The sequence below is a fragment of the Adiantum capillus-veneris genome, chromosome 14 (assembly GCF_014529385.1).
Source record: "Adiantum capillus-veneris isolate H3 chromosome 14, ASM1452938v2, whole genome shotgun sequence".
Lineage (NCBI taxonomy): Eukaryota > Viridiplantae > Streptophyta > Polypodiopsida > Polypodiales > Pteridaceae > Adiantum > Adiantum capillus-veneris.
In genome coordinates this window covers 62,627,401-62,639,560 of record NC_140944.1, presented here as the reverse complement: position 1 = coordinate 62,639,560, position 12,160 = coordinate 62,627,401, and positions in this window count along the sequence as shown.

Here is a 12,160-nt window from a genome sequence, read left to right as displayed (position 1 = left end):
GCCATATTCAGAACATGTGTTTGAAAGAGTTGAAGGGAAGGAAGCTTATAGCTTTTTATATGGGTACTCTGACTACAATCAAATCACAATTGCGCTAGAGGACTAAGCTAAAACAGCCTTTATAACCGAATTTGGAGTGTTCGCATTGCATGTTATGGCTTTTGGCTTAACTAATGCCCCTGCTACCTTTCAAAGATTAATAAACACTGCTTTTAGAGAATATTTGAGGGAGTTTTGCGAAGCTTTCTCAGATGACCTTTGTGTTTATTCCTCTTGGAAGGAACATATATCATGCTTACAAAAAGTGTTTAAAAAGTGCAAATTGTATCGCATCTCCTTAAACCCTTTCAAATGCCAATTTTGGGTTAAATAGGGAGTCATTCTACGGCATATAGTGTGCAAAAATGGGATATCACAGATGAGAGCAAAATTAAAGCCATTGCTGAATTGACACCACCTACAAACTATAAAGGAGTTCAAAGATTGATGGGCCATGTTGGTTATGACCGACGATTTATTTTAAACTTTACTGAGATAGTTCATCCATTGTACAAACATCTTATTGAGTTCCACTGGACCGCGGAGTGTGACCGTGCTTATGAGTCATTGAAAAAGACCTTGACAAGAGCTCCCATTCTATGAGTGCCCGATTGGAATGTAATTTTCCAGGTGCATATTGATGCATTAAACTTTGCTATTGGGTGTGTTCTAACTCAACCAACAGAACATAAACTGGACTACACCATTAGCTTTGCAAGTCGTCAATTGAATGATACTGAGAGAAACTACACCACTACAAAGCGGGAGGGTTTAGCTATGATTTACGGAGTGAAGAAATTTCGCTACTGCCTTCTGGCCAACAAGTTTCTTTTCTATGTGATCATCAAGCCTTGTTGTATCTAGTGAATAAACCTTGTTCCATGGGAAGAATTACACGATGGTTGTTAATTCTCCTTGAGTTTGATTTTACCATTGTGGTGAGACCTGGTAAAAGACATGTCATGGCGGATCATGTGTCTCGCATACCCAATGGTGAAGCCCCTACTGGAGTCGATGATGAATTGCCCGATACTTCCTTATTTCTAGTCGAGACCATACCTGAATGGAGCAAGAAGATTGTGAACTTTCTAGTTAATGGTTTTCCACCAAAAGAGCTTCATAAGGATATAGCTAAAAAACTCTTAAAAGAATATGAACCTTGTTCTCTCATTGCAGGAACTCTCTACAGACTAGGGAAGGATGATATTCTTAGATGTTGTGCCCGTGAGGATGAGTATTTATACATACTACAAGAAGTCCACATGGGTATAGCCGGAGGACATCTCTCAGGGGAACTAACTGCTAGAAAGGTGTTGCAATCAAGATATTGGTGGCTTAGGATGCATCACTTTTTGCAAAAGGATGTGATGAATGCCAACGTGACAAGAGGGATGCCCTTACATCCTATTAAAGTGACTCAACCATTTGAAAAATGGGGCTTAAACTTTGTAGGCCAATTAGTCCGGCAGCTCGTAATACTCAATCTCAATATATTATTGTTGCCATTGACCATGTGACAAAGTGGGCAAAAGCTAGGGTGACACGTAAGGCTGATACAAGGTCAACTGCCAAGTTTCTCTTTGAGAACATTATTACAAGATTTGGTTGTCCCTTCGAGATTGTGAGTGACAATGGCACTCATTTTATAAATGGAGTGATAAAAGAACTCGCTACCAACTTCATGGTAGCTCACCATAAGTCCACACCTTATTATCCACAAGCAAATGGCCAAGCTGAGAGTACCAACAAGACCTTAATTTCTATCTTGATCAAAACGGTGGAAGCTCATCGCACAGATTGGGATTTGAAGTTGACTTCAGCTCTATGGGCTTACCGTACTTCTTACAAAGTGGTTGTTAATTGTACACCATTCAAAATGGTATATGGCCAAGAAGTAGTTACGCCATGGGAGTTTGTAATTCCTAGTCTGTGTGTAGCTTCATAAGAAGGTTGGGATGGTAACCATTTAGTTGAGCGCTTATATATCCTCAAAAGATTAGATGAAGAAAGACAATTGGCTGTGCAAAATGCACTTGTGGAGAAAGATAGAAGGAAGAAATGGTTTGACCGTCATCTAAAGAACAAGGATATCAATGTTGGTGATAAATTCCTTATGTATGGAGTGCGTAACAAAAAGAAAAAGTTGACATATGCGAGAAAAGGACCATATAGAGTATGTGAAATCACCACACAAGAAACCATTCTTGTGGAGACTCTTGATGGAGTTGGAACCATTGGATTCCTCAATGGGAGCAAATTTAAAAGATACTATGATGCTTTAAGCCAAGAGGAACTACGTGCCATCCATAAAAAAAGGCAGCCAAGGCACAAGCCAAGTTGAAGAAGATACAAGCTCAAGCTGAGGCTAAGGAGCGACAACAACGTATAAGACGCCAATGAGAGGCTAACCTTAGAGTTACACATGCATTCCACATTGAAGTAGAGGATGATTGGTTGGACTCTAACACATCTCTACGATACCCTATTGAGTTAAATAGCGACTATGGAAAAGTGTTATATAACGCCTTGTTAGACACGGGTGCTAAATATAATATGTTGTCATATGGAGTGTGGTGTCAGTTGGAAAAGCCATCCCTATCTAAGAGTCCTATCCAAGTCAAGGGTGTCAACAAGAAAAGAACTACGATTTTTGGTATCTGGCACACTTTTGTCAGTTATGACAATGAGGTTGTAGCTCAAGACTTTTTGGTCATGCCTGCTGGAACTATGGAGGATAATATAAGCCTAGGACGCACGTGGATGATAGCCACCAAACGCACTATTGATTGGGAGATTGGGGGTGTCACAATGCAGAAACCAACCCTTAGCCCTGCCACTCAAGCCATAGTCTCTAAGATATTGCCTCTTAAGGAAATAAAACCCAAAACATTACATATCGAGGAGGTTGAACCATAAGTCCCCATAGGCCAACTCTCTAGAGCTTCAACTTCTTTAAGACCCATAAGACCCATAAGACCCATCTTAATATAACAAACAAACCATACAAGTGGGTCCCTAAAGCTTCTTTAGCGACCATTGCTATTGCTAAAAAATAGGAGCCTGGTAATAAGAGACGTCTCACTCGCCTTAAGAAATGTAAAGAAACATTGCATTGGATTCATAAAAAACTATTGGAAGCCCAAGGCTACTATGAAGGCAATGATCAAAGCTAGGTGCCAAAACGTAAATTGTACTCTTACCTGTCACTTGACCCATGTGAGCCCAATCCCGTAGCTCCAAAACAAACTGAAGATTGTGGAAAGAAAAAAATCACGGAATGCTACACACCCGCTCCATAGCTAGTTTAGGTATCGAAGAAAGAACGATTTGTTCCACCTAGCTCAGAAACAGGGAAGTCAAATGAAGCTTCTTGCTCTTCATGTAGTTCATATATGAAAATAGAAGCTTCGACACAACCTCCACCTACCATTGTAAATATCCATACAAACAAGAAAGAATTTACACCTCCCGTTGTAAGTTCACCACCTACAACAACGTTGCAAATAAAATAATGGAAGAGTACCTTACCACCCTTGCGACTAGATGAAATGCCTAGGGTGGTTGAAAGCTATTGGTCAGAGTCTTCACCCAAGACAACTTGGAACAATCGGTTTTAAAGGGTGACGATATCGTTCCAAAAGGTATGATCTACTCAAGGAAGGGGGGAGTGTTTGCTGACATCCATCATTCACTTGCTTCTCTCTTAACCTTCCTCCTTGACCTCTCAATCTCCAATCTTAGGGAATGTATATATAAAGCCTTATACTCACAAGACAAAGACAAAATAGTAAAAGAGCAAGAGCCACCAAACAAAAATCTGAAAACCTACGAGTTCTATACATAACACAAAATCATAAAAACACATTATGCACAAGGACACAACCTTTTGACACGACCCTTTTAATATTTGCACTCTAACCATCATCTATCTGTGTGTACAGATATGGCTAGTATGATAGAGTTATCCACTCCTACCTTGGGTGAGAGGTACCCTCTTTACTTTGCACAAGTGTTTCACGTAGTCTACCCGGTGCTTGTATGTGAATGGGATTTGGTAGATACTCAAGCATGTGAGAGGAATTTTGAGGAGTTAGAATGGCTGATACGTCTCTTGACCATGAATGATCCAAACTTAATAGAGGACATCTCTCCGATTTGCACAAACTTACCCTCTTGACCAAGATGACTATAGACGTCTGGTGATGTTCTTAGTGAACATTTGTGCCTCTAATGATGAGGAAGAGTTACTTGATTACACGGATGGCACATATGGTCTCACGGATGATGACTTTGTTAATCTTGATGATGAAGAGGATAGGGGTTTAGCCTTAGGGTTCCCCCCCAATCTCTACAATATCCAATTCCCTTGATTCTCTACGGGGAGTGCAAATAATTAGGTTAGGGTTCCTTATGTTGTTTGATCATGTTCAATAAGGGTTGGTGCCTCTTCCCACTGATGTGTCTCCTAGAGGTATTCTTTGTGTTTTTTAGTATGTATACGAACGTGTTGTTGTTGTTAGGATTTGGACCTCATGGAGTCTTTCTCTCGTTCACTCTTCGAATCAAGCGCGATCATCAATACGAGCAGGTGTTTCTTGTCCATTAGCATTGTCCCTGTCTTTTTTGCATCCATGTTTGTCTGCTTTAATTGTGATTGGTAGCATAATATATTCCACACATCTACTTAGATTAAACATTAGATTCTATATAACTTTCTGTCATAATCCCTTGTCTAGGTTTCAAAATCAAGAAGTCTGACTAAGCTAGTTTGACCAAGTTAGGAGTTAGAGATCTTCTCTTAATACCATGGGGAATGCCTTCCTAATAATCAATGGTTACTTTAGGTTATTAATCCGATTTAGGCAGCATTGTGTGCAATGTACTAGGGCTTTCTAGTGGGCTTAGTCCCTATTGACCTCCTTTAGCTTAAGTATTGTAAAGGGAGTTTACTGATGTGATGAGCCTGGGGAGGGTAACAGTGTTATATGACCCCCCAAAGTTACAAAATTTAAAAGTTGAAGACAAACCAAAAAAATAATCAAAAGTGCCACAATGTAAAATCTTAAGCTGGAAGAGAAATCCAAGCTTGATTTGGTACTTCACTCACATGTATCGCCTATGGTACTAGAGCCCTAGAGGTTCCCAGTGTGGGCACCTTTCCTTGAAAAGCAAAAAACCCAAGGCATACAAAATAAGCACACGCATTAAAATTGAATCAATGTGAAAAGACTTTGGGGGGTCAAAGAAAAGGAAATAAGTCAGGCAATGATTTCATGAGCAATTCTTTTTATCGTACCTTAACTACAAGGTATTCTAGGTGTAGCCTCTAGTCAGCCCTCGGACATGAAATACTTGGCTCTCACAATTAAACAACTTAATTGACCAGAGAAAATTGAGAAGCTTGCCCATGGTATTAATAGTTGACCTCTAATGCCTTTCGATTGTTAAATTAGCGACCCCATGCTTGTTTAGTTTTTGACCTTTACAACTGTTTATGCGTTTGATTATATTACGGTTTAATGTTTATTGCTGACAAATTGTTAAATATTTTGTTACCAATCAATTTGTCAGCCTACAACTCCATATGATTTTTAATTGTATATGAGAATGTAATCATTGTGTCATTTTTATTTGATTTTACAGTGACTAAAGAAGGCTAAGGACATTCACCTCAAAAGCTCTTCCACCTCGACGAACGAGCTTCGTCTCAATAGCTTCCGAGGATGGAATCTGCATCAAGAAGAGGGACATGTTAACCCTTACAATCACCTTATCACCTACGACGGACGCCGTATTATTATTTGGTAGAGTCATGGACCGGGCTTGTCGGTCCAATAGGTGTGTAGGTGATCGCCGATGAGAGGCGCAACACTTATCTTATTTTTACAGCAATTTTGCAACGACTCACCACTATGGGCGCCCATGTGTGAACGGACCAAACTCTTATAAAAGGTCCATTTGACCTAAAAATTCTCATTCTCTGAGGTGTAAGCTAAAAAATGCTCTTGCTCCATCTCTGTCTCCTTCTCCTTCGTGTATGTGTGTGTGTATGCTAGAGAGAGAGAGAGAGAGAGAGAGAGAGAGAGAGAGAGAGAGAGAGAGAGAGAGAGAGAGAGAGAGAGAGAGAGAGCATTACGGTGACATCAGTGGCGGCAAGGCAGTAGAGCGCGACATTGGTGGCAGGTCCTTCTTCTTCGCAGCACAAGATCCTTCACGATGGAAGCATTGAGAGGTGAGCGACACACCACTGTTTTTTAGCGTGGTAGGATTCTCTATTTGTGTGTTTGCAGCCTTTCAAGGCTCGCACACAGTGCACATGCAAGTTCCCAGCCTTCGTCACGTACGAAAAAGCGTACACATGTCTCCCTCAACTTGCAATGTAGTGTGCTTCCCTAACTATAGGATACTTCACATTTGGAAGCACACTCCGCCGTGAGCTAAGGGGTCATGGGCTCGTGACGGTTGCCCCCTTCCAACCTGGCTAAGCCTTTCTTTAATCGACACTTGGCCAATCTCCCTTACTATCTTTAGAAGGAGGTATAGTGTACTTCCCTAACTATAGGATAATTCACATACAACTATCTAAAAATCCTGTCATTTGTTATCCATGTCCCCGTGTTCACCTTAAATTATATATAGTACCTAATAGTTAATTAACTTTGGAAAATAGATGTTCGACCAATGGAATGCCTAAGGCATGTTAAGGTAAATGTTTCAAACAATTCCAATTTAACAAGGTGCATTGTATCCAAATTTCCTTCTAAAAAAGACAATCACCACTCATTCTTATAGCCACAAATCCTTCTCTTATTGTTGTCAAAACTTGACTATTTGAAAGAGTTTCAAGTAGAAAGTAACCTAGGTACATCAAATAATTTAATACGGTTTTTTTCTTCTTCTAAAAGCTCATCTACACCAACTATTTGCTAGTAGCCCTTATTGATAAGAGTACTAATTGAAACATGCTTATAAATTTTTGGTAGGGATATTCATCCTCATATTTAGATCACCTTTCAACGTTCATAGAGGACAAAAAAATAATCAAAATTTGATGATATTCAAAATCTTGCAACCAGATTTCAAACTATTATATTTCAAGAAATTAGTAAACTATTGACTAAGGCCAATAACCTGTTGTACAAGTTAGCCTATGAATGGCCAAATGGCTAAAATCCATCTAACCACTAATTCAAACAATATAAGGAGATCAACATCTCATATCATAAAGGTTAGACAGAAGTATCCAATCATAACTTGAAATCCACAAGTTACAGATTAGTCAATTCAATTTTCTAATCTCCATTGCATTAGGACTAGAGACTAAGTGTAAGAGTTATGTTTATTGTATTATATGGTATTGGTTCACATATAGTGCTACAAATTTGGTTAGACCTTAGGGTAACATAATTTCTCTGATTGGATGATCTTTAGTTATGTTGTATGTAGTTGGTCAACAAAAAATCCAAATACTCCTCTACCATATTGTTCAGATGAGTACTATGTACACAATAGCACGACTAGCTACAAACCATACTCTAGGACATGCATGATTACATTTCCTCTTAGCATACAATCAAAGTTCAACTAGAGGCTAGATCATAGCAAGCCAAATGCATAGTCTAGCTCTAGTGAACCTCCCAAATCATTTGCTATAGTAGCAACCATAGTACTCAATCAATCAGGAGTAAGTTCCCTCCTAGCATACATTCAAAGTTCAACGAGAGGTTAAATCATAGCAAGCCAAATGCACAGTCTAGCTCTAGTGAACCTTGCAATTCATTTGCTATTCATGAATGGCTCATTTGAGTAATTCCATGATGATTCGAATAATCATCCTATGAGTTTCATTGTGAGATTTGGGGTTGAAAATAAATTATAGAATTTGATAACATGTCTTGCAAAATCTACCTTGCCAAAAGTGCCATAAGTTTACTATATTATTGGCTTACAAGAGCCCAAAAAGCATAATTTTTGGAGGTCGACCAAATTGTATATGGAGGGTATCCTTGTGTGTCAAGAGATCAGATGAGTGCATCCTATTAGTTTGATGTCATTTAGAGCTCAAGTGCACACTCAAGGGGTAGTTGGACACCACATGATAACTTTTATACAGAGACTAATGAGATATTGTCTTTAGAAAAGATTGGTGAATTTTAATTCAATAGCACACACTTTATGGTCCACTTAGGGTTGACACCCCTAAGCTACCTGCATGACCTAGTTGGGTCTACTTCTCGGGTATCAACAATATTATGTTAGCGCTTAGCTAGCTATGTTGCATTGTGTATCGCGACAACCCTCTGACATCAGTGCCATTGCTCAAATCATTGTTGGTCAAGGAATTATGTGATGGTGGGATGACTCCATGATCCTCTAGGTACATCTAGAGCCATTTTCGTACATGTCATATCAAGGTAAGATTGGGGCATTGATCCTAGGCTATTGTGGCCAATATCGTCTTTGGAGAAATCATTAATGCTACCTATGGACATTTAGGTTATATGGTTGCTTGTTCTTGCTTGAGAATCTAGGCAATGTATGCATAGACAATTTGAGAGCCTCGATTCCACCCACTGTAATGGAATTGGCCTATTTAACTTGAGAGTAGCGGAAGTTAAATGAGAGTACTTTTGCGAAATGACTTTGTGAGCATAGCGGGTGAACATAATTGAAGATAGCAACATAATCATAGCAATTAGTTAACTTGGCATGAACAATACTTTTTCAAGAGAGAGAATTTAGAGAACATGACAACAATTGAGGACCGGATTTATGTGGATCCGGTCCCCCCTCCAATAGGAACTTGTATTATGATTTCTCCTGTTAAGAGAGACTTGTTACAATACAATCTTTGTGTTCCTTGTGACCTAGGTGATGCAATGAAGATGGAAAGCTTCATGCATCACAAGCATAACATAAAGTTGAAGAAAGCTTTAACTATCCCAAGCCTCAGTCCCAAGACCTCAAACACCTTCGAAGGTGGAGAGAGCTAGCAGGGAATGAGGGTAGGGAAGAGGAAGAAGAAACATTTCATAGGAGAAAGAATTAGTTCCTCACTTATCATAACCATTCTTGCTAGCATACACAATAGCATAGTAACGAAGAAGAAGGGGATGGAAAGCTTAAGCATTGAAGCATGGATCTTGGTTGGATTTGCACTCCATAGCCAAGAGTGTTGGTGTAGGCTCTCAACCTCTACTTGCGTGGAGAAGGATAGGGAGCTCTTCCACTTTGTATAGCACACAATGAGAGTGTTTGTGAGTGTGTGTGGGTGAGTATACCCCCTAAGCAACCCCCTAGCTTGCTTGGGTCGACCCCCCCCTTGTAGCTCATGCTTGAAGCTCATTGGACCTCTCCAGGCCTAGCCAATCACAAGCAGGAGGCATTAAAGCAACAAGGGTGCTAAGGTTGGTCTATTGGCCATCGCGCGCTTAAATACTATGCAATCCTTAGCTTGATGACCATACCTTCCACATGCATTGCAGTTCCCATTGAATTTTACTCTAAAAATAGGGCATTCACTGGTACTATGCGGTCCATAGCATACTGAGCACCATTGTTGCTCCCTTCTTGGATACATATGATTGTTTTGCGGAGCACGATTGTCTCTAAGACTCTCTTGGATAGCCTTGGTGAGATCTGCTAAAGTCATCTCAGATATCTTTGGCTCTTTAGCAATAGGCTTTAGGATCATTGGTTGATGCCCTGATGCTTGCGAGCTGATAGATTTAGACTCAACAGACACTCTTTCTCCTTGAATCATTAAATTATCCTCCAATTGGATCGCATTGGTGGTGACTGCTTCCCAAGTGGTGATACCTCTAATGACTAGGCCATTGTAGATATCATCATGTCGTAATCCCCTAATGAATCTATCAAGCAATTGGTTATTGTTGAAGCGCTCATTTGGATTACAATGAGAATTCAAATGCTTCAAGCGACTTATAAAGTCTCTTACCGACTCTCCTTCCTCTCGTTGGGCTTTCTGGAGCTGAGAGGCTACACCCCAAAGCACTCCCTCTCGTATGTATTCTTTTAAGAATAGTCTCCTAAGAGTAGGGTAAATCGTTTTTTCTTCCACCCTTAGGGTTCTATACCAATCCCCAGCCTTTCCACTTAAGGTTAAGCTTAAAGCATTGCTCTTATGTAGGTCATTGTGTTCTCCTAGAGAATCGCATATTTGTTCAAACACTTCGATATGCTTTCTCACATCCCTGTCTCCACTAAATTTTTGTGTGAGCTTGGCTATTTGTACTGCCTTACTTCTAGGCTCTCTATCAGGCGTGTTATGCATATTCTCAGCAATAGATCGACCAATAGCTTGAGCAAACATTGCCAAGTCACCTAAGTGAGCAGGCACTGTGGGTGGAGGTGCTCTAGAGACTACATGTGGAGTAGGTATTGGCATCGGGCTTGGCACATAGGAAGCCCTTGGGTTCCACGTTTGGTATGATGTTGTGCCATGTGGTGGTCCATAGTTCATATGTGTGGCCCTAGGCATAGCAGACGTCGGATGTGACATGCTAATGCTAGCCGGTATAGTCCCATGGAAATAAGAACTTGTGTATTGTGGTTGTGGAGCATAGGTAGTTGAAACAATGGGAGGGGTAGGGACTACATGAGTGTGATGACCCATAGGTGCATACGATTGGTACACACTTGTAGGTACTGCAAGCATTGAGCTACCATGTAGCGGTGCTTTACTAACAAATGAGGTCCATGGCGTGTTTCTCGGCATGCCCATCATTGGGGTAGGCATGGTAGCCGTGGTGTCATCAAGGGAAAGATGAGCTAGACTTGGAAAGGTGAACCTATCACTTGTGGGCTTAGATTGCACTGAGATCCCTGGAGAAACAACATATGGGGGATCCATCGGACTTACCGAGGGAGTCTCCATTTGCGATAAGGTCGGTTGTTTAGCCTTCCCTGTATCCAAGAATCTCATGAGACCCATTGAAGGCAAGTTGATCCCCTTGTTCTGTCTTTCTAACTCAATGACCCTATGGATGACCTCACAAACTCTTTGTTGTTGATCTTCCACACTAGTAGCACCCATTGTGGATTGTAGGACATCTAACCAACCCACATGATAAGTGTGACCTGTGTATAGGTCGGTCAGAGTCTCTGTTTGTAATTCGTACTCCCAGTTCTCATTTAAGAACACTCCATCTAGGATTGAGGTGCTAGGGGTGTCCTTTGAGCTAGATGCAATGTTGCTTTCTAGGGGTTGGCCCTTAGCGGTTGCTAAATCAGGAGCACTTGATTGCTCTCTTAGCAAGAATATTGACATAGGAGCTTTCGCTTTTAACTCTCTTCGTTGCTCCGCCTTGCGTAATCTCTCGACTTCCTTTTCCCTCGCTGCAAGGATATATCGCTCAACCTCTTGCACTTCGGCAAGGCTTCTTCCATCGGGTAATATGACCTCGGAGGGAAATAACTCTGAAGAGTCAGGAGGTGCAGTGAATGAAGTATTCACGTGCACATTCTCTAACGGTATAGGGTCTACGTTTGTCACGAATGGAGAATTTACTTCCCCACCCCCCTCATTTACATCATTAGCTCCATGTTCGGAGCGAGTGGCTCTACTAAAGGTTTCCTTCAGGCGGCTAAGCACACTCGGCCCGAACCGAGGACCCATGGCATGCATGTCTTGGCTCGAGCTATCGGGATTAGGCATTGGGAAACCCTTCATGATGTCATAGTCAGAGGAAGAGTCACTAGCCGCTATGTTCGGGTCTTGGTTTGTACTACCTTGGGTCCCCGCTGAGGGCCCGAAACCTAAAGTAGGTGGATATTGAGAACTCGTGTAAGTCGAAATTCTCTCTAGTTGCTCTGTCTCTAGCACATGACTAGAGCGCAGATGCATGTGCCTTTGGCACCCTACAAACGTCGGTGAATAACCTCGAAGGTTAACCACTTACCTTTTTTAAGCGTCCGTTTTCACTCGTGTTTTTTACGTTTTTAATGTTTTTTAAAAAAATGTTTTTTAATGTTTGATTTTTTTGATTAAAGTGCGTGATAGCTCGAAATGATCGTATCACTTAGAGGGTCGTTGTGTGCTTTACAACACAATTTTTGGGCATCTGACGTTCCGTTGGTCCTCAAAAAATCGATTTTTAGC